Here is a 23,564-nt window from a genome sequence, read left to right on the forward strand (position 1 = left end):
AACAGAGTAGAAAACAGAGTAGTAATGACAGGTTGTTAGGAATTTCATTTAGAGACATTCATTTCTCTTCAAGTTCATTAAGGCATTTATTTGTGACTAAGTCATGTAACATTTCTTTAGACTTGGGCATTTAATACTAATGACTAATGTTAAAACAAAAAACACTGCCATTGAATTTAATCCTTAGAAAAGATATTTGTCAACACTAAGAAATTTTAGTTTCCACTTTTCAATATAACCTCCTTCTTTGATCTACTCTAATCTTTAGCAATGATATGGTTCAAAGAAGACTCCGTACTTTCTTTGCTTGTCTTGTTATCCTTTTCTCCAGCAGTTCTTTACATTATGAAAATTTTTAGATAAAATTTACAGAACCTCAATGAACTCCTGACAAGAGATGCCATGTTAGAGTGGTCCATCTGTAGCACCATGGTGTTCCAAGAGAGGCTGATGTTGCTATTTCATTCGCCTAAATTGACTCTGACAAAGGATTGTTACTTCACCTGGGACCAGTGCCAGGATTTATTTCAAAGGTTTGGGCTGAGCAGCTTTTGCTTCATAGTCATTCCTTTTGAAGAAGAGGAAGAAACCGAATATATCTTTATTATATCTTATTATTTATATCTTATTTTNAAAGAGATGCCATGTTATTGAGTGGTCCATCTGTAGCACCATGGTGTTCCAAGAGAGGCTGATGTTGCTATTTCATTCGCCTAAATTGACTCTGACAAAGGATTGTTACTTCACCTGGGACCAGTGCCAGGATTTATTTCAAAGGTTTGGGCTGAGCAGCTTTTGCTTCATAGTCATTCCTTTTGAAGAAGAGGAAGAAACCGAATATATCTTTATTATATCTTATTATTTATATCTTATTTTTTATAGTGAAGATTACTTAGAATAGATAATATGACATGGCAAGGTAATAAATAAAGGAAAAGATAAGAAATGGTGGTATGGGGAAGAAGGGAGTAAAATTGGTCAAAGAATAAATGGTAGGAAACTGATGAAAAACCTTTTGTCCTAAACCACAGGGAACATTTGCAGCTACATGTGTGTGGGTTCATTCATGTGGAGTATTCCTCTCCTGCTTTGCATATATGGGTCCATCTGTAAATGATTCACAGAACTACCCCTCGGCCAAGCTTTAGATAGTCACTTGCCTTACTTTGGCCTTTCTTCACCAGACTATAGGATTCCTTTACCTTTCCATCCTCCATCTCGCCATTCAATCCCACGCATTCATACATAAACACTCTTTTACACATATTGGAGAACAGGTCACTGTGGAATAATATCACTTCAGTTTAGGAATCCAATTGTTCCTTGAAGACCATGATTTTGGACTTCTACAGATTATGAGTAAACCACCAATAACCCATAAGAAGAATAGAAATATTCAAAGTCATTGCCTTGCCATGGGTCAGATACAATCCACATAGAAAACAATCCAACTTGGCAAATGTATGGAATCTCTGTCGTGTGCTGAATTACAGTGAAAGAAACACAGACAAATCAGATTAGGAAATTGAAGGGTTTATAATCTAAAGAAGAAAAGAAAGGTAAGAACTAGAATTTAATTGTACTTCTTTGTGTTTGGACCCTGAGCAAATTCACTGTTTCATTTAAACTGCATAAGAACATTCATTTAGTGTTTAGTGTTCAATTCCTATAACAGGGCCTAGCAGAGTGCTGAACATTCAGAAATATTTGCGAAATGAATTACTGAATGCCTAATACTATGAGGAATCAAAAACTTAGAGGAGTCACATAACTGTTTGAGGTTAGGTAGAACTTACTGTATAAACAGTAATGACTGCCATTTATTGAGCTTTTTCTGTGTGCTCAAACCTATTAGTTCAGAAGCTTTATCAACACAGCAGCCAGGTACATAAGCTTTGGAGTTCAGCAGACATAGGTTTACAGTTTTTCCCTACCAACATAGGACTACATGACCAGCAGCTTCACATTGCCAAGCCATAGTTTCTTCATATATAAAATACTGAGGTGAGCGCCTCTATTTCGGAGACTTTGTAAAGATTAAATGAAATAATATGTAAAGTGCCCAGCATAGTGCCTAGCACAGGGTGGTAAATAAGTAACAAAAGCAAAATTGGAACCCAGCTGTGGTAGGATAAATTGCGGTCCTCTAAATATGTCCATATCCTAATTCCCAGAACCTGTGAATGGCAAAAGAGACTTTGCAGGTGTGATTAAGGCTCTTCAGATAGAGAGATTATCCCCAATTATCTGGGTAGACCCAAGGTAAAGACATGGGTCCTTTTAAGAGGGAAGCATGAAGGTCAGAGTCGGAGAAGGAGATTCAATAATGGAGGGGAGCTCAAAGTGACGCAGTCACAAGAACTTCAGGAAGCCTCTAGTGGCTGAAAAAGGCATAGACCTAATTCTTCTCTAGGGTATCCAGAAGAAATGCAGCCCTGCTAACACCTTGATTTTAGCTCAGCAAGCCCCACTGTGAAGGACTGTAATAAATTTGCATTACTTTAAGTTCATGGTAATTTGTTATAGCAGCCATAAGGAACATGCACATGCCTCTATACTTTGCTGCCTTCTGTAAAGTACAGAATTAAAGAAGAAAGAAATCTTAGGTTTGGCAGCCTAGTGTTGATTTTCTTTTGAATTCCTACTCTCTTGATCAGCTTGCTATTTCTCCACTCATGGCTAGATGATTTGGCAGGTTTGTTTCCACTGTTTTATTGCTTTTTCTGTGGCCACTAATTTGGGAGTTACATAGAAAAAGAGAGAAAAGGGGAAGGACAGAAGCAAAGGAAACATTGGGAAAAATAGGAGCTTTTTTGAGGAAAGGCAGATCCTCTCTATGTCTTCCTAAGCTGGAAAATATATGCCTCCCCTGAGAAGGTTGTGTTTTTCTTCACCATTTTCCAAACTTGCCTCTTTGTGCTTCTTTCCTGTCTCCCCAGGCACAAACCCAGAGAATTTTGGAAAATCTGGAAGGCTTGTCTAATGGAGGCCTAAGTTTGAACTCCAAATCTCCTGTACAACTTTTTCCATTTTAAAATGCATCCCCTAAAAAAATGGTTATTGTATTAAATATGTGGGGACATCTTAGATCTTTATTTAATGATAGTCATTCACTTATTCATTTGTTAATTTAAAAAATATTTTTTTGAGAACTTTGCACACGCCAGACACTCTTATGAGGGATGTAATGGTGAGTGAACAGGTCAGATACAGTTCTTTCCCTCATGCACTTAAAATTCCAGGGAGAGACATAGGCCAACGTAAGTAAATACACTTGTGTCAAAAGAATTGCAGATTGTGTTAAATGTTATTAGAGAAAGGAACCAAAAGCTGAGACAGCTCATTACAGGGAGTGGGGAGAAGGGAGAAGGTTGCTGTGGGTAAGTTACTTAAAGGAAGGTGTCAGACATTTAAGCTGAGGCTGCCTTGCAGGATGAATAGGAGCTTTGTGAAGAATGATGGTCTCCTAGAGAGCAGTCCAGGCAAAGAGGACAGCATGCACAAAGGCTCTGAGGCAGATAGATGCTTAGAATTTCCAGGAATTGAAAGAAGGCAGTGTGATTAGAATAGTGAGTGATACCATGTTGTGAGGTGTTTTGGAGGCCATTGCAGGGTTTCACTCCTGGAGAGTCTTACAGACAATACTAGGGAATTTGATTTGACTTTGTGTGAGATGGAAAGCCATTACAAATTTTAAACAGACAGTGACATAAGCTGATGCATGTTTAAATAGGCCATGCTTGGGTTTATTTGGAGGATGGATTCAAGAAGAACAAGATTGGAAATAGGAAGATACAATATCCCAGATGAGAGCTAATGAAGTCCTGAAATAAGGGGGTGGAAGTAAAATAAAAGGGGAAATATAATAGAATTTATAAATAAATTGAATATGGGGGGCCTTTTGGCTTGAGTATCTGGGTGGGTGGGGTACCATTCCAACTGAGGAATGGAGATGATTGAAGTGAGAAGGAAATAATTTTGACAAAGGGATTGGGAGTTACATTTTGTGCATGGAAGTTTCAGATGTCTGGGAATTATCCAAGTGGAGCTGTCAAATTGAAAGTTGGGTGCGTATACAGGCCTGGGGTTCAAGGGACAGGTCCGGCCAGAGACATAAATGTGCAAATCATTAGCATACTTATGATTCTTAAAGACAAATGATTTGTGATACAGCTGGAGAATATGCATAGGGCAAGAAGACAGCCCAAGGTGAAACCCTGGGAAACTGCCACAGTGAGCTGTCAGGTGGAGGAGGGGCAGGAACCACAGGAACAGAAGAAGAGTAGGTGGTGAGGGAGGAAGGTAATCAGGTGTATGGCATGAGCTGTGGTCTAGGGTACCAGAGCAAGAGGGAGAAGACATGTGTGTTAAATGATGCAGAGGGTTCAAGTGTAACAAAGGGTGTCTTTTGGGTTGGTCAATGTGGAAATCACTGATAACCTTGACAAGATGAAGGCACATTTAAGTCACAAGTAGATTGCAATGAGTTAAAGAGTGAATACAATAAGAGGAAGTACAGACTGCATTTGTGTGCAGATATCTTTTCAAGAAATTTGGTAGTGATGGGGGACAGATACATGGGGCAGAATCTGGCAGGGAATATGTGGACAGTGGACGTGTGTTGTGAGCATATGTATAGGTGCAAAATGGGAAATGCTAAAACATGTTTGTGTGCTAAGGAGAATAAGCAAGTGGATGGAGAGAGATTGTTGATGCATGACAGAAAATGGGTAACTAGAAAAGCAAAGATCTTGAGAAGACAGGTAAGGACATGAGCTTGACCTTCACTAGCAAGGACACTAAGGAGGCAGGCGAGGAGTGCAAGTGTCAATGATAGGAAGATGATGTTCTCACTTAATAGATTCTATTTTTCAATGAATTTATGAAAGTCATCAACTGGGTATGAAAGTAAAATGGGGTTAGAGGAAGATTTGAGGAGAAAATAGAGCACATAAAATTCTTATCTCATTTGAATTAGATAACTAACTTTCCTTAAGCTGACTCCATGCTTACCAAGCCACTTTGTGGTTGTAATTAGGCTTCCTGTGGGACTTGCCAACAGAGAGATGTGCAAGGCACAGGCTCCAAGTGTAAACCCAGAGGAAGTTAGAATTCTAGCAAAATATCTCTTGTGAGTTTGTCTATGAGTCAACTTGGTCAACAGGGAGGCAGAAAAGTTCAGATTGGAGGTATAATCTGAAATGTGATGACCTCACCAACTTTGTATATGGTTCTCCCGGGAAAATCCTTGACTTATCTAGCACCTTTCTTTTAAACTTCAGTGGGAATTATATCATTTGCCTGTATTAGAGAGGCAAGTAAGGGTCATATATGCTCACAACAGACTGTGCATTCTCTCTTAAACAGGATTCTTGAAGAATTATTAGTTATGATCATTAATTAATAGTCTCATAGAAGCATCATTTTATACTTCCAAATGCCCATACTCTTTATCTTATAATGGTGAAATTTCTGCTGTTCAATTCTCGTAGAAATAAAATGAGTAAACAAATAATAGAGACAAGGAAGATCTGAGATTAGTCTGGGAGTTTAGGGGACTTCAGCCCCTTGTCAGAGCCTGCAGCTACAAGCCACAACATCCTTAAATAGCCCTTGTAAATATCCGTTGAGTGTTTACAAAATGTTCAGCTGATGTGTTCTTAATTTCTGGAAAAATAGAAGAAGGATGGAAGGGTGGTATATAAGAATACTTAACTTTAGGTTATAAAATCCTGGGGGACCCAAATACTGGTCATCTTTCTGCTCCCATTATCAAGAAGCTTTTGGTTTCTAAACATACAAGGTAATGTAACCTTACAGTATCTTGAACAGAATAAATAGTGACCATCTGGAGAAAGAGACCGTAAGTTTCTTTCTTAGATGTGATTCGTTTGACACTCCCTTCTGTGACTTCTCTTAATAAATCATTATGATAATTATTCTTTTTAAGACTTCATATATTTTCCTGTCAAAAGAACAGAAAAATAATTCTGGGTTCTAGACAAATAAAACTACAGTATATTTTTTATGTTATAGCAGCTGGGAATGTGCCGTGTATGTGTGTGTGTGTGTGTGTGTAAGAGAGAAGGAGAGAGGAAGAGAGGGACACAAAGAGGAAGAGGAAGAGAGAGAGATAGAGAGGAAAGGGGAGAGATAGAGAGACACAAAGAGAGAAAATAGAAATTTTTGTTGTAGATAGAACAAAAATTCCCTTGCATGATGGAACTCAGTAGAAACAGGACAGTGCATTATTCCAAAAATATTTATTGTATGTATTCCTAATATGTACAAGGAACTACACTGGGTATTGGGCATAAAGCAGCATAAATAGAGACTTCAGAAAACCTGCCATTATGGAAACTTACATTCTGGTGGATGGCACATGACTCTCTGCCTCATTACATCAGTGAATATAGGTATATATCCTTTACCAGAAGTTTTCTATACATTACTGAGACCCAAGGGAGTTGAAGGTTTTTTGCTTTCTTGGGTCAAACACAACCTGGCTGGGTACTTTGTCTTTCTATTTGACTTAAATGACACAAGAAGTGACTTTCAGGATTATAGTGATAATAAAACTTGAGCAGAAGTGGCTGATGGCATTATTTACTATAGAAAAGGAAGTATACCTGTAGAGTAGTGAGATTAGATCTATCAAGGTAGCTTGCAAGTAACTAGAAAGCAGCCACCAAATATGATTGAATTCTTCCCTCAGTAGCAATAACATTGTCTTCTGTTCTATTGAACTTTTCCATTTCATTTTCTGAGAAAACAAAGTATTCTCTCTTTCTTTCACTGTCAGACAAACTCTCCAACACACATGGGCATTGTCTCTCTGTCCCTGTGTCTCAGTTTCTTTGTTTTTCTCTGTCTCTCTGTCTCTCTGTCTGTCTCTCTCTCTTTCACACACACACACACACACACACACACACACACACACACACTGCTTCAAGCCAGCTGCTTCCGGGATTTATCTCAAACCTGCTACCTAGAAACAAAACCCATTTTCTCCCTCCTATCAATCACCTTAAACTTCTCTTTGAAGTAAAATCAGAAGTTCACCAGATTCATTTTCCTGGTTGCTGAAAATTCCATCCCTGCATTTTCACACCAGGATTCTCAGGATGTCAGCTTTGCTCCTGGAGTAACATGGGGGACAGTCTTCTTCCTTTTATCTTTGCTCAAATAGTAAAGGAAGCACATTAAGCAATGTGGACGCATATCACATCCACACTTGTCTCCTTGGGATCATTTATGGATTCTGCGTCAACACTCAAGATCTTCAATGATAACAAAGAGGGTAATTAGTCTATAATTAGCAGTTAATCACAAATCTATAAAAGAAATTTCAGCATATTGACAAAGTCTTTTCTTTAAGTGACATTTCTATGCATAGTTAATTAATTGCTGGTTTCAAATTGGGTCACTAGAAATGTATTTTTCTGATCTCTAGTAATTTCTCATCTAGACACACTTTGAAAAAATTCAGATAACATTTCTAGGTTTCCCTTGTGCTGTCGAGCTATACTGCAGTGGCAGAAAAAGAAAACCGTATAGGACATGGTCAATACAGTTGCTAACAAATGACCGTGGTGTAACTGATACCCCACTGGAGTCTATTTTGTGAGTGACAGGACATCCTTACCCTCAGCCCCAACTCCTTAGGAAAGTCAATGAACCAGAATCAGCTCACTGCACAAATGTGAATTGCAATATGTAGCACACAAGATTAATATGGAGAAAAAAAAAACACATTAGCAGGAAGCAACCCAGACTCTTTTTTTACTCTGTATATTCATAAAAATGAATATTATCTATAATATAGGTACCTGAGAGACTGTACTAAGGTTGGATACATGAAAATCCAATGGAATTTTAATAGAAAAGAATGTGAGGATTGCTATGGAATTACATTGGTGTTATATTCACTAATACCAAATGTATTAGTCACACTTAATACTGTTGCCATTATGGCTAAACGGGGTGCTCACACCTCCAATAATCTGCTGAACAGATTTCATAGAAACTTTCTACCAAGTCGTAATAAAAAATGAAATGCTTCCTGAGGCTTTCCAACTCAGGAGAAAGATTTGTTGGGATTGTGAATTAAGCTTGAAGTAATGTTCATTTCCTGCATTATGTTACAGCTCAAATAACACAGCCATGGGCCAGTATGTCAGAGGATCTTATTCCATAGCCTGAGTAGTCCATGAAGAAGAGCCATCCATATGGTTCAACTGTTAAGTAACTGATTCAGATCTAGCTCCATCTATCTGTAAACTTTCTTCCCTCTATATTATCCATTAGAAACAATCCGGACTACTATATTGTGTATCTCATGCTGTTAAACAGAGGGTTTCAGTGATAATCTGTGCTCCACTCCTGGGCTGATGCTCTAGGATTATACAGTAGTGCTGGTGCTAATGTTCTATAGTCCTAACCCTACACCTACAACCTCCATGCGATGTCCCCATGGGAAAGCTAAGCTATTTTTCTGACTCTTACATGGCCCAGGAACCTTTTTTATGATTTTATGATACTGGTATTTGTTCATTTTATGTATGAAGAAGCTGAGGCTCAGAAAGGTTTAGTAATCTAAATAGCAAGTAAATGGCAAAGTTGGGCATCAAATCCAAGCTGACCTCAATATCCACGTGTTAACTTTATGTTTCCTCCCATATTCCTGAACACTCTTCCCTCTGATATTTTGATTTAGTAGATCTGGCATAAAGCCTTGGAATCTAAGGTCCTCCAAGTGATGCTGATGGATACCTAGGTGAAGGAACTGCTGATGTTGATCAACGCACCACATTGGAAACTCAAACTGAGATGCACTCATTGTTTCTTTCAACAAATATTTGAATGCTGACTATATACCAGGTACTGTTCTAGATGCTTGGAATAGAGCAAGAAATAAAACAGGTAAAATCCCGGCTTTTATGAAACTTACACTCTAATTGGAGGAGCCAGACAATGAAAGATATATATATATAATATTGTGTATATAATAAATATATATATTTATATATGAAGTAGTGATAGTGCTATATGAAATGACAAAACATGAGATCTACAGGAATTATTAGCAGCATGACTGTAGTTAGATGAGAATGAGTAGGAGAAAATGATAGGAGATGAATCTGGAGAGGGGCAGAAATCTCCTCTCTGATGGAGAAACTCAACAGATTCATGGATAACTTCCAAATATGTTGCTACAAAAGACACTTGTGGAAGGGAAATAAAGATGTTCTAACTTTTTTCTCCATTTGTTGTAGTGACTATAAGATGATAACCATCTGCCCTTATTGGGGAAGTAGCCTCCTTACACGTGGAATCTGAATCCCATAGATTCATCTCTGCCTCCTCAGGCACCAAAAGAGAATTGGCTCAGCAGTAATGATGAAGATCCACCCTTTGGAATCAAAGTTAAATTTCATTGCCCAACCAAAGATCCCGAGAGTGCTTTAAACACTATTTGGTTCTAGGCAGTGCTGAGAATCCTTGAGGTTTCTGCGCAAAAATGAATGAAAGTTAACAAACAGTTCAAAAATAGATCTTGGGGGATGCTCCTACTGCCTTGTGGCAGGCCTGCAGTCTACACACATGCAGTCAGCGTCTTCTGTAAACTAGGACATTCCAAGTGCAAGTTCAATGTTTCCCCATGGCATTTCCTGGGTGGGTATCAGAAGTGAGCTTGATGTTTCCAATTTCCACTCAAATTCTTCAAGATCCTCAGTGGCTGTAGTCACCACATATTACTGGAATAATTCGGCAAAGTGTGCTTCCTCAAATCATTACAGGTTGAGACCAGAGCTAAACAGATTATTTTAGTCCATATCTATTCAGGGTTGTAGTAGATACACAGGTAGCTTCTCTGAGGTATTCTCAGAATTTATGGGAAGGATCAGGGAAAGGTGAGTCCCCAAGGGAGGGAGGAGAACACATGTAGGGTGCATGTTTCACACATGGAAATGCTCATTCTCAGATGGTTTATATTTATTTTGCTGAGGGGACTTCACAGATTGCTATGGCCAACACATGTCCTCAGGGCTATGGCACAATTTCAGAAAGAGTTAAGCTGGTAATAATGTTGCTTATTGCCTGGATGAAGTGTCAAAGCTAATGGTAACTGAAGGGTGGCAGTCTTCATGGAAACTAGAAAAAGGGAAAATGGAGAGGAAGAATAATCCACTGTGTCTCCAGCACTGTCCACAGTAGAGAGCCCTGTTCAGCTAGCACAGGCATCCACTTAACCTTTACCTACCTAGACTGGAAATGGGTGTGTCTGGCCTTAAAATCTCAAAAAGACAAAATCATCCAGCTCCCTTGACTTTGGCTTCAAGCTAAGTGTACAACAATCACAGGATTAGGGTGTCCCTGGAGCTCTTCTCTACACTAAGCAGTTAACCTAAATAGCTCCTTGTCTTTTTAACATCTTTCGTCCAAACCTAACCTGAGTCAGTAGGTATAACCTACCCCAAGGCAGTTCTAGACTCAATTTTATACATAGTTATATACAATATATAATATATAATAATATATGTGTATTGATAGTGATGATATGTTCTTAATAGTGATCTGAAGAAAAAGTCACTCTTCCTTTAGAGTCTGAAAGGGACTCTGATACAGTAAGGGAAAGAACAATAATATAATATTCATATTTACATATATAAATAGTGTACATATATACTATTGAAATATATAGGGAGAGTGACTCACACATTTTAGTACAATAAGTTAGTGGCAAAATTGGTATCTGATTCCCGTTTTCTGATCATCTGATTAAATATCTTTTTCTTACTGCTACCATACTATTGCTACTATACTATTCACTTTTATTGATGAGTCCAGTAGATTAACAAACTTGCCCAGAGCAGTATATGCCATTTTATTACTCTCAGTAATGCAATCTGAAAGTCAGTTGCAGTACATATTTTATATATCAAACAAGAAAGATTAATAAAGACACTTGAGAAAAAGAAAATGACCAATTTAATTTTTATCTTTATTTCAATCTTAGTTCCTATTTTGCAGTTGACTTCTTCATCATTTTTTTTCCTTAATAAGCTCACTTGCCAATTCTATCTTTTGGACAAATTGTTTCTGCCATCTATGTTTTTTTGTAACTTCTCTTAAATGTTTATTACCCTTTGGTAAAGAAGTATTTATCCCCAGATTCTTTTATTTGTGGATATAAGCACTTGGGTTATTTTGATGATTTGTCTCTCAGTTTGTTTGGATTTATGTCAGCAGCATCTCTTTCCCAATTAAAGTAAGTCACCCCAAGGTTTCCAAGACCATAAGATCAAACTTATTGATGACTTCAATTCTTAAGAGCCAATCCTCTCTTATTGTATGCAAAGCTTCAGATCAGTAACAAGGTCTTATTAAAAAGAAGAAGAAGAAGAAGAAGAAAGAAAGAAAGAAAGAAGAAAGTGGTCATTATAATGGGTAATGTTGGTATGGGTTATTTTTATCCACTGAGAGAATTGCCAAGTGTGAAGGTTTGCTTGGAGTTGCCATCAGTAATCTGCCTTAGATAAACAACTGATTTAGGTGAGATCAAAATATCCAGTCCGTGGAAGATACATTGAGTTGCCACATAAAAAATTGAAAATATGAACTTGCCAAAGTGTTAAATGATAAAAATCAGCACTTGATGAATAAGGACAAAGATATAGGAAATCATCTTGAAGATATAGAGTGATTTCCAGGATAGACAGAATATTCTAATTTATAGTGTTAACACATCTGAACCATGAATGAATCAAAGCAAAGGACATTTGTTAAACATTTGTTTAACCCCAAATGTGCAGGAGAAGGAGCACTCAAAGCCAACCATTACCAGGAGGAAGGGAGCATGTCTCAGTGAATGTACATCAAATTTGATAGAGAATATCCTGAGACTTTACTAAATCCTGAATGGTATAGAATTCCATCAACGTCCTCATCTCTAAAATGGAGATTAGGAGTATCAACTTCCCAACACTGTTATAAAGTTTAAGTGAGATCCTGTATTAAAATGAGAATGACCTGAGTAATGGGTGTATGTTTATTCTTCAAGTCTGTATTCCCCATAAGTCAGTTGTGTACTATACCTCTGAGTGATTTCTGCCATTGTAATGTATGTAAGTCCTATTATTTATTAATGTTTATCTTGAAAATAACTCACAGTCATGCTACCTGCATGGCCAGAATATATGTTCCTAAAAATTGACAAAACTGATATCTAAGTTTATGTAGTAATCTCTAGGAATCTGGTTCATATCCATGCAGAGATTTAGACACATTCTAGGTTTGTTGCTAGCTCACATTTTTGAGCCTACAAGGTTTCAACTCTCACAGTTGGACCATGGTCAATGAACCAGGAAAATTCCACCTGGTGAAACCAACCTCTCCCATGCCACCCTGACCACAAATGTGATTTTCTTACAGGTATAACACCAAATCTTGCTGGTTCTGATATATGCCTATTGAAAATAATAAATAATTCATCAGCTCTGAGTCTCACCTAAAAGAACTAACCTTCTTAAATTTCCAGTGCCAAGGCAACTCTGAGGTGTTTTGAGGGTTCAGCTCACCAAGGGGCAGAGAGACCATCTAAAAAATTTATACTGACTCCTTCCAAGTTAGGCCACTATAGCAAAAGGTCTCTATGGATTCCTGACTCATAAGCAAGCTTTCTCTATTGGGTGGTGAATTCTAGGGACTGGCAGATCTGAGAAATCCATCTGGACTGCACCTGTGATAAATAGACATTAAAAAATGTAAATAGGGGTAGAAAAAGACTTTGAAGTCCAGAATCAGAGAATCCAAGAACTTGAGAACCAGGAAGGACTCTAGAGATCATCCAAAGTAACCCTTTGGAGACTGAGGTCCAGAGAGGTGAGAGTGTTGGCCAAAGGTCACAGAGCTGGTGATTAAGTAGCAGAGGTGGAATTACAATCAGGCCTGATGACAGTGCATTCACTATAGTGTATTCTTCACAGAAGTGGTTTGGACTGATTGCTGTTAAGAAAGCAAGGGTGATAGGGAAACAGAGCAAGAAAGAGAAAAAGAGGGTAAGATTTCTGAACTTGGTTTTCCATGAAAAAACCAAGGTTTTTCAGAGGTTGTTCTTGCTTTGATAGACCATGTATTCCTCCAGCAATATTCCAGCTTTTCTTTTCCTTTTTAGTTGCATATGGTTCAGCTGAAGGCTTTGGGACTTTCCTACCATAACCATGGAACTATTTCGTAATCACTATTCTACATTCCTTTTCCTTTTATCAAGTAGTTCCACTGCATATTGTCTGCCTTAAGACTTACAGAACTCTACCAGCATTCAACCTTGCTAGCTCCCTACCTTTTAATGCATCTGCCTGCGCTATTCCATTGTTTCCTATGGCCTGTTGACAGTACTCTAGTCTCTGTGTTTCCCATTTGATAGTATCTCTGTCCCAGGCCCTGGTAGAGTCTGACTAGGGACTTGGAAGAGAAGAGAGCACATAAATGAAAAATAAACCCTTAGGTTTCACAATCAAAATTAGAATTTTTAAACAGGATATATGTGTTGCTTAAGAAAAGAGTTCATTCTTTCTGCTCATGACCTAAAATCAGAAAGCCTTTGAAAGGCTTAGATGTATAGATTATTGAGAATTAAAACCCCGTTTCCACTGGGCACAGACTATCATAAATTCATTCCCATTTAAGGGATTAAAATGGCAAAAAGGAAAAAATGAAATGCTCCAAAGGAATTTAAATCTTCCTCCTTCTACAGAATTTAATGCTCTGAGTTCTGTTTCTAAATGTTATAGTCTTCAGTGTAATTCAGGAAATTCCCAACCTATTACCTTTAGCTTTTTCAACCTCAAATGACTCCCATTAGGGCTCTGTGGCCCAAATGAAGTAGATGAAGCCAACCCTCAGAAGTGTTTCTATTTTATAAAACTCTTAATTTATACTTCATCAACCAAAAATAGACAATTTAACTTTTTCCAGAATGACAGACTTTTTTGGGTTTGGGGAAGAAAGATGCAATCACTGTGTTATCTCCCATAAAGATCCATCAAAAACCCAGTGGTTAGTGTTATCTAATAAATTAATGAGGCACCGTGAGAATATTGGATGTGGGGTTGTTCTGGTCATCAGACCTCAAGAGAGATCAAATGGCACTGGAAACAATTTAAGGAATGGCAAGAAAAGAACTAGGAAGAAGAAAAAGCAAGAAAAAGAAGAAAGACTGAAATCAAAATAAAACAAAAACAAGTCAATGTTCTTGCCTAGAAAGATAAAGCTAGATATACTTGAAGTTGAAAACATGATGAATGCAGTGAGCACAAATCTTTATAAAGTAGAACATCTTATATGTCTGCTCGGTGTAAGGCTCTATGTGGAGTGCTGTGGGGTGAACGGAGATAAGACAAAATTCATGTCGTGGAGTATATGCATTTTAGTGTGTTTAAGTTTAGAAAAATAATTTAAATATCAATAGTGCAAACTGAACACTGCACATGTCTAAGAGATATGTAGATAAAGCAGTAGAGTATTTCAGAGGAAGTACAATTTCAATTGGAAGGAGCAGGGAGGGAGTTATAGATAAAGTTGTATCTCAGATGATGAGTATAATCTAATGTGCATACATTAAAAACAAGGACATATGATATAGAGGGACTATAGGGAAAAAAGTTACATTAGTATATTAGCTAAGGTAATATTTACTGGTATAACCAGTAAATCCCAAAATCTCAGTGACTTCGTAGAATAGGAATTTAATTCTTGATTCCAAAATAGACATTCCTGTTCAGTAGGTGACTATCTGAAAAGGGGTGATTTAATGACCAGGTTCTTTCCATCTTTTGGCTTCACCTACTCTCACATCTCCAAGGTCACTGTACTCACTTACATTCAGCTGATAAAAGAAGAAAATGGAAAGAAACGTTTGGGAGATTTTTGCAAGCTTGATCTGGAAGTGTACGTTACTTCTCCTTATATTCCATTGACTATAGCCTAGTCATGTGGCCACACTTAACTGCAAGGTATACTGGGAAATGCAAGTCTAGTGAGAATAACAAAAAGAAAACGAGTTTGATGAATGAATAACTAGATGATCTCTTCCACAAGCAGGGAGGTCTAGATGGAGAAGTAATTCAATTTGGTTGAAATAGAAGATGGGAGGTAAGAAATCCTTTAAGATAAAACTAAAGAAGTGGGTTGAGAAATTTTTTATATTTGATTGATGGATTGATTATTTTATTCTTTCATTCAGCAAAATTTATTTAGCACCTGCTATATGCCAGATACTATACTAGATGTTGAGGATTCAATAAGCAATGTGTGTAGAGGAGAAAACAATTATGAGAGTAAATGTTGTAAATAAAATAATAGAGGTATGTACAAAATGCCATAAAACACAGAGGAGAGGAAATAACTCTGCTTGGGGAGTCTGGGATTGAAAGTGATTCAAACTGAGTCTTCTTTTGTGAGGATGGTGGGCAATGGGGTATGAAAGAGATATTCCAGGTAGGGGAAACATCCTAGGCAAATGCACAGGTATATGGAAATCACAAAGTTATAAAGAACATGGAATTTTTCACAGAATCCTAGTTTGCTAGAAATTGGTCAACTCTGCAAGTCTGAAAAATATGAATTCAGGACAAAAAGGAAAAACAATGGGAAATGCAACATTCCACATGGGTCATAAGTTTACAACATTTTTTCCTTAAAAGGTGGTATAGACTAGTGATATACGTACATACTGGTAGGTAAAAGAGATAGATTCAAGGTTGAGAAATTTACAATGTAGGAAGGTTTTAGGGGTACATTTCTGGTCCCTTGAAATTAATGGTTTGCTCAGAATATAGTGTTTGGAGTTGTGTCAAAGACATGGACTTGGAAGTCAGATAGACTTGGGTTTGAATCCTAGGTGGAGCTTTTGCTAGTCTTGAGTGGTCTTGGGTGATTTTTACAAATCTTGGTTTTCCTTGTCTAAAAAATTGGGACATTGATATTGTATACTCCAGTGTATCAGTTAGGTTTTTTTTGCCCACTATTTAATGGCTTATTTTGATTGTACTCAGTTAAAAGTTTTCCTCCTGGCCACCCCTGAACTCATGTATATGACTATATTTAGCTATACATTTGGCCAAGGGCTAGTTGGTTTACAATTGCCACATGTCTGGTAACTTTCCATCTTGGGTGTCAGTCAAGGTCACGAGGATGAATGTAGCTATGTAGATAGCTGCTGTCAAAGACATGGGCTTTGAAGTCAGCTAGACTTTTGGGTTTGAATCCTAGACGTAGGTTAGGGATCTAATTTGGGCTTATTCATATAGTGACAATCCCAAGATTCCCAAGAGTATAAAGATTGGGCGAGCCCCAATTCTGAAGTGTTTTACAAGTCTCTTTGTGTCATGTTATTATCTCACTGGCCAACACAAGTTGTGTTATCCCATTGGCCGAGCTCAGAATTAGTGTGAGAGTTGACTATCCAAGGCCATGGATACAGGGATTAAAAAGCCACCACCAACACCACTGGGACTGCAACAATCTACCACATCCAATCATGGTATTGTTGCATAAATTAAATAGTATAACGTACTTACTATGTTGATCAAATTAACTGATGCAGTAAGCATTCAATAAATAATAATGATGAAGTTGATGATGATTAGGCATGGATCACTGCCAATGTGGAATATTTAATTGTCATTTACAGTTGAGGAAAATGTCTAATGGGGGATAGGAGACCTGGATTTTAGTCTAGCTTTGCTGTAATGTGATTTGAGGTACAGAATTAGACTAGAAGGACTAGGGGTAGTTTAGCCACAAAATGGACAAATGGAGAACATTTCTTTGTTAATTGCTACTCCATATAATTATTTTACTATTATTCCTATCACATCCTGCCTTACTATATTGTTCCTCAATACCCATCCCTTGCTGAGCTCACCACAACCACATTTTCTACCCAGCATTGCCACCACTGCACATACGACTTATTATACAACATCTCTCTCTATGTCAGATATCCTGGGTACTTTTTCTTTCTGAATCTGTGACTGTATTTATTAGAATGCTTATAGACATATGCAATTAAATAACTAAATGAAATGGCTTAAACATTGATGAATTATTACCTTGTATAGTAACTCTGGAGGAAATAATTCCTGAATTGATTGATTGATTGAGAGGCTCAACAAATGTTAGTGCTCAGAGATGGCTACTCTGAGATTCTCTTTGGTTTTCTTCTGCTATTATTGCCAGATGGCAGCTTTCATTTCCATATACCCTGTACTCACAAGACAGCATCTTGAAGCAAGAAGGAAGCAGCACTTCCTATTCCCACTTCTGGTCCCTTACTCCCTTTTATTTACTTATCAGAGAGGTCAACTTCTCTCAGAACCATCTCCTTTAATTCTCATTGACTAGAATGTGGCCATATGATTACTTCCAAACCAATCAGAGGCAAAGGGGAATAAGATTATTGTTATCATGATTAGATTAGATTTCTCATGGTTTATTTTCCAGTTTTAGAAGGGGGCTATATTCTTTGGATATACTGTTGCAGAATATATTGTTAAAGGATAGCTGTTTTTAAAAACTTTAATCATGACTCTTATAAAGACATAAAATGGATAGCTGTCAAAGATTTCACTTAACACATGAATTGAGAAGGAAACTCAGTTACAAAGAGGTTCCAAAGACGAAACAAATATATAAGATCATCATGATTTCTGAAATGAATTTATTTAATCAGTGCAAAACTAGCTTCTTCCACTGAAGGGGAGGAAAGTCAATTGAACTTTCACGGAACAGAACTTATTTGCATATCTACAGAAAAGAAATATTTGTTTTACCATCAGTTTTCTACAAGTACCTTCTATCCCTACAGGCTTGTAAAATAACTCAGACAATGAAAGTCACAACATAAAATCAGATGACCTGGGAAAGCAAGCTTTAAATAATGCATAGTTTTAATTTGAAGATATTTTATAGTTTTTTGGTCCATTTTAAGTCTTTCATTGTTTTCTTATAATATGAGCAAAATCAGATTTTCTTAGCAAGGAATAAAGGGACATGGCTGTTGGATAGACCACCAACAATTAGAGAAATAAACATATTCTTATTTGTAGTGAGGTTTTAATACCTCTTTATAAGGATCACTTTGGAGGTAAACGGTAAAACAGACAGTATTGGTTGAGGCAGAGAAAGTCTGGTGATTTGTCCATAGTCTAAGTCTGAGCCTTCAGTGGGAATGAAACAGCAACTTGTTATCTTCATTCTTGAGGAGTTGTTAGAATTGCACATTAGGAATTTCAGCCAGAGTCACTTCTGCCATGAAAGACTGGACCATGAATAATTCCTTCTTGGAAGCTGCAGAATTTAATTTTTCTAATGTACATGACCATTCTTTGCTCCCATTCCAGCCCCTTCGTTGTTTCTTTCTGCATTTAGTGTAAATTGAATTCCAAGGGAATTATACCAGGGATCACATACTATTCATTTCAGTCCGTTGACAGGCAATTTTTCTGTAGTACCCTGCTGGAGATTTGATAGTGAGAGGGGGTGGTGTGAAAATGTGATATCTGGTATTCTTACAGCTTTTGTCCCCAATCTGGTGTTTATGGGTTGCTTTATTCCTGTGTCTTATACACTTTGGGATCCTATATTTTTGTATCTTAATTAGTTTCAAAATTAATAAACCATTTTTCCCTTAAGTTCCAAACCACACAGTGTGCTTGCCAGCACTGTTAGTGGCTCAGCAAGCCTGTCCTAAGAAAGAAATCTAGTCAGGCTTTTGCTAAACACCACGTTTCACACACATATATTTCACACATATACATCAGATTTTGCCTGTGAATAATTGCTTCTTGAGAAAGAATTGCTCATACTTTAGAGGAATAAACATTTTTTTCCACTTTGTTACATTGAAACTAAATAATGCCCATTGACCATTTCCAAGGCAAAGTCCAGGTCTACACTGATTTCCCTAGGATAGTCGTTCTCAAGCGTTAGCCTGCATCATAATCACAGGGGGTGCTTATTGGAACATAGATGGCTGGACTGCATAACAGAGTTTCTGATTCAACAGATCTGGATAGGCCTGAGAATTGACACTTATGGATGCGTGGGTGGCTCAGTCTGTTAGGCATCTGCCATTGGTTCAGGTCATGATCCCAGGGTCCTGGGTTCGAGTTCATGTCAGGGTCCCTGCTCAGTAGGGAGTTTGCCTCCCCCTCTGTCCACCCCTCTCCCCATGCCTCTCCTGCTCTCCTTCTCTTTCTTTCTCTCTCTCTCTTTTGCAAAAATAAATAAATAAAATCTTTAAAAAAAAAAGAATTGACACTTTTAATGAGTTCCCAGGTGATTGCTGCTGCTGCTGGCTTAGAAACTACAGTTTGAGAACCACTGCTTTAGGCCATCTACCTTCAGGAGATTCTGTCAGTCCAGGAGGCATCCAGAAATCTACACATGATAGATAAGGGAAGTAATTTTGTTATTTCTAAGAAGCATTTCCTTGCCCTTCAAAGGAGCCTATTTGACTTTCTACTGTCTTCATCCATGAGAATATTGACAAGAATAATAAAAAACGGCAGAACATTTTAAAAAAAAATCATTGTATTGAAATCACTGTAGTACTTCCAGCTGTCTGTTGACACATGACATAGGTAGGAAAAAAAGCCTGAACTGAAAATTAGTAAACCCATAAACCTGAGTACTATTCTTCGCATGAACTTGCTGTGTCACTTTGGCCCATCACTGACTATTTCTGTAAATTTCATTTGTAGACAAAGATCGTGGATTGTGTTGATTGCTAAGGCCCCTTCCAGCCCTAATTTTCCATGAATCTGCTCTTAAGCCAGCCCATCTGCTGGTGTGGACATTTAGAGCAAAGGAATCTAGCAGGAGAGGTGCAGTACTTTCCTCAGAGCCCACAGCTATGGTTTTGCCAACCCTGATGACAAAGAGTGAAGAGAAGAGTCAAGTGGAGTTTCAAGGGACCCAGGTAAAATTGATCTGATTAGCAAGGTGTTGATCTGCTCTTTTGATAGAGCTATCGTGCGGTTACTAATGATTTTCACCTGCCTGACACAGTTTACACACTCTCACATCTGTGCACTCAGCATTTTTTCATCACCAAAGTTCCTCAACAGGAGGAAAAGCACCGTCTCCACTTTTTAGTAGCAACTCTGGAGGCTTTGCTAGGAAGTGCTCTACTAATTTGCAGTTCAGGCTTTTTCTCCTATCTATGTCCTGCATCAAAAGAGAGCTGGAAGTACTAGAGTGATTTCAGTACAAGTGCTCAAACTAACAAGCCTGTCTGCACTTCACTTCAGGCATCTGAAGGGTCACAGAAGAAAGGTGGAATGCCTTCGGTTTCACCTCAGAGTCCTAGAATTCCATGGACAGCCTGTGATGAGTAGACAGAAGGGCAGAGACCCTTTGAAAGGAAATCTATTGCCAAGTCTTGCAGTCCATTGCATGTATGTGTATATCTGTTTCCTTTGCAAAACTGTGGACTCTTAGGCTAAGGTCTGTGCTTCCTCCATCACTGAGTTTGTCTATTGAGAGAATCGGAGCAGAAGAGGTGCTTTATATAGGTATGCTGAGTGGATATCCACTCTTCGTGTCTGGAGGTAAATAAAAGGGTTGTTTTGTTGGTTTGTTTGTTTTTGTCAGGAAACCCTTCAGAATCAATAAATTTATTAATGAATGAATGACTTTTATATGAAAACAAAGTTACATCAAAGGCTCAGAACATCTGTTGCCTCAATAAAGAGATATTGAATTGATGGATAAATAAATTCTTCAACAGAAGTTTCGGTGAAAGCAGAATTGTTTTGTAGTTTGCCAAACTAGCATCTGAATTTCCAAGTCTTCATAAACTTTCAGTGGGTCCCAAAGGTAGTTCTGCAATAAAAAATAAATAAGTAAACAGCTTTTGCCTGATCTTGACTCCATGAGTCATGCATATTTTTGTTTCTTCATTGTTTAATAACAACAACAACATTAAGGGCCCTAACTGGGCACTAAGACCCAGGCATTATGCAAGCCTTCTTTTCTTTTAATATTCATAGCAATCTGAGAAGTAGTTACTATAATTACCCTCAGAAAGACAACATAATTTACTCAAGAGCATCTAGCTATTGTTGGGGGGGAAGTGGGATTTTTGCCAAGGAAGTCTGACCACAGTGCCATGCTTCTCACTGTTCCACCATACCAGTAGCACTGATGATAGAAGAGCCTTTGGAGGAACAGTAGGAGGCTATCGGAGAAACTTGTGGGAGGCTGAATAATGGCCCCTCAAAGATATCTATGTCCTAATGCCTGAAACCTTACATGGCAAAGGGGACTTTACATTGATAACTAAATTGAGGATATTGAGATGGAGAGATTACCTTGGATTATCCAGATAGGTTTATGTAATCACAAAGGTCCTTATAAGAGGGAGACGGGTGGATCAGAGTAAGAAAATGTCATGGATGACAGAAGCAGAGGTCAAGGTGATGAGCAGAGGGGGGCATGAACTGAGGAATGGAGTCAGCCTTGAGAAGCTGGAAAAAACAAGGAAACAGATTCTCTCCTAGAGTCTCCAGAATAAATGAAGTCCCATTAACCCATTTTGGACTTTTGACCTCCAGAACTGTGAGATAATAAATATGCATTGTTTTAAGCCACTAAGTTGTAATTACTAGCAAATATTTAGTTTTGGCAATTTGTTACAGCAGCCATAGGAACTGATACACAGCTGATATAACCTGATGATTGTTATACCCTGCCCTTGTTAGGAAGATGCTAACACAAGGCCTCAAATCTGCTATAACTGCTTCACAGACCTCACTCTGGAGAGAAATACCCTGTTGGTTTTGAGGCTCCCAGATTTGCCTGCTGCTTTATTTATCAGTACATAAATATATGCCATTTCAGAAAGTGGATGCCATTCCCCAGCATATTCACAGCAATCAAAATAGCAAACAGACTGAAAATTGCCATAATAGCACTTATTCTTGTCCTCACTTTGACTTATAAAATGACATGCTTACAAGATTTGTAAAAATCTCTGCTTCTCTTTGCCCCCTCCCTTTTTTCTAGATCTTTCTTTTCCCTCTCTGCTGAGAAATTAAGCCCCTTAGTGGGTTTCCTTTCACTGGCTTATACTGTGAGCTTTGTTCTTTTTTTCTTTTTAAGTAAGCATATTTTTTTAAAATTATTTTTATGACATGTGTTCAGTTAACAACAAAAGGGAACTTTGAAATGGCAAATATAAACATGAGGAATGCAGACTCTAAATTAATCTCCCCTCGGACTTAGGGGAAAACATGGTTCATCCCTATTTGAGTATATCAAAATTATGTGGTAGAGAAAGTATTGTTTTAAACTTTAAAAAGAGAAGGAAATTAATATCTTTTGGATACCTCCTATATGTCTGATGCTTTGTGCATGCTATCATATTTACTTCTCACAACTTTTAAATGCTAGGTAATTTTCCCCATTTTTTTTTTTTGGATATAGAAGACAAAAATAACTTGTACAAGGTCTCACAGCTTTGAAAGATAAGAACCAGATATTACTTGAGCCCTAGACTATCATAAACCCCATAAAGAGTGGGTTTCCTTCCTGTGCCATCTTCAAGGTGAAGAGTATCTTTTTCTCTCATGCCACCACCAAGTAGCTTTCTGAGATCTTCCTTATACCTGGGACCAGGCAGAGGCTCTAGAACTATGGGTCCTATTTCTTCTGTTCATGCCATTTTCCTTCTATTTGGAAATTCCCTGTTTGCCATCAGTAGCTTCTCCATTTCAAAGTCATCTTCCTCTTCTCCAAGTTGCTCATTAACTCAAATTCTTTTTTTTTAAGATTTTATTTATTTGAGAGAGAGAGAGAGAGAGAGGGAGAGCACAATCAGGGAGAGCAGCAGGCAGAGGAAGAGGGAGAAGCAGGCTCCCCATGGAGCAAGGAGCCAGACACAGGGTTCAATCCCAGGACCCCGGGATCATGACCTGAGCTGAAAGCAGACCCTTAATAGATTGAGCTGCCCAGGCACCCCTCATTGACTCAAATTCTTGCCTTCATTCTTCCCTCTCATGAGCATGTCATGTTTGATAGAGACAGAATGTTTGGAGAAAAGGCCTTTGTGATATTATTATGACACACCTAGCTACTCCATCCATGCCATGCTTCATCCCAAAATATGGTGTTCTCCCATGCACTTGTGAAACTGGATTGTTCCTTTGGCATCTCTTGCCATTAGTTTCAAATGTTGATGCCCATTATAAATAAATCTGATAAAGATGACAATCTTATAATGTGATCTGAGATTGTGTTTATAAAGAGGCAGAATATAAATTTGAATAATCAGTGTAGGGGGAGAGAAACAGAACAGTGGGATGAGGAAAGAACATAAATCAGTGACTTGGAAAAAGAAAAGCTTCTATGATTTTATGTTCAGCAAAGCTAGACAAGTTAAGACTAAGTACACTTAGAAGTATGGCAAATACTCAGTTCCCTGACAAGCATGGGGCTTCATATTTCCATTGCACTTTGCTGGTGTAGGCCTCGGTGTTATCTAAAACCAAAATGGA

The sequence above is a fragment of the Ailuropoda melanoleuca genome, chromosome 7 (assembly GCF_002007445.2).
Source record: "Ailuropoda melanoleuca isolate Jingjing chromosome 7, ASM200744v2, whole genome shotgun sequence".
NCBI lineage: Eukaryota > Metazoa > Chordata > Mammalia > Carnivora > Ursidae > Ailuropoda > Ailuropoda melanoleuca.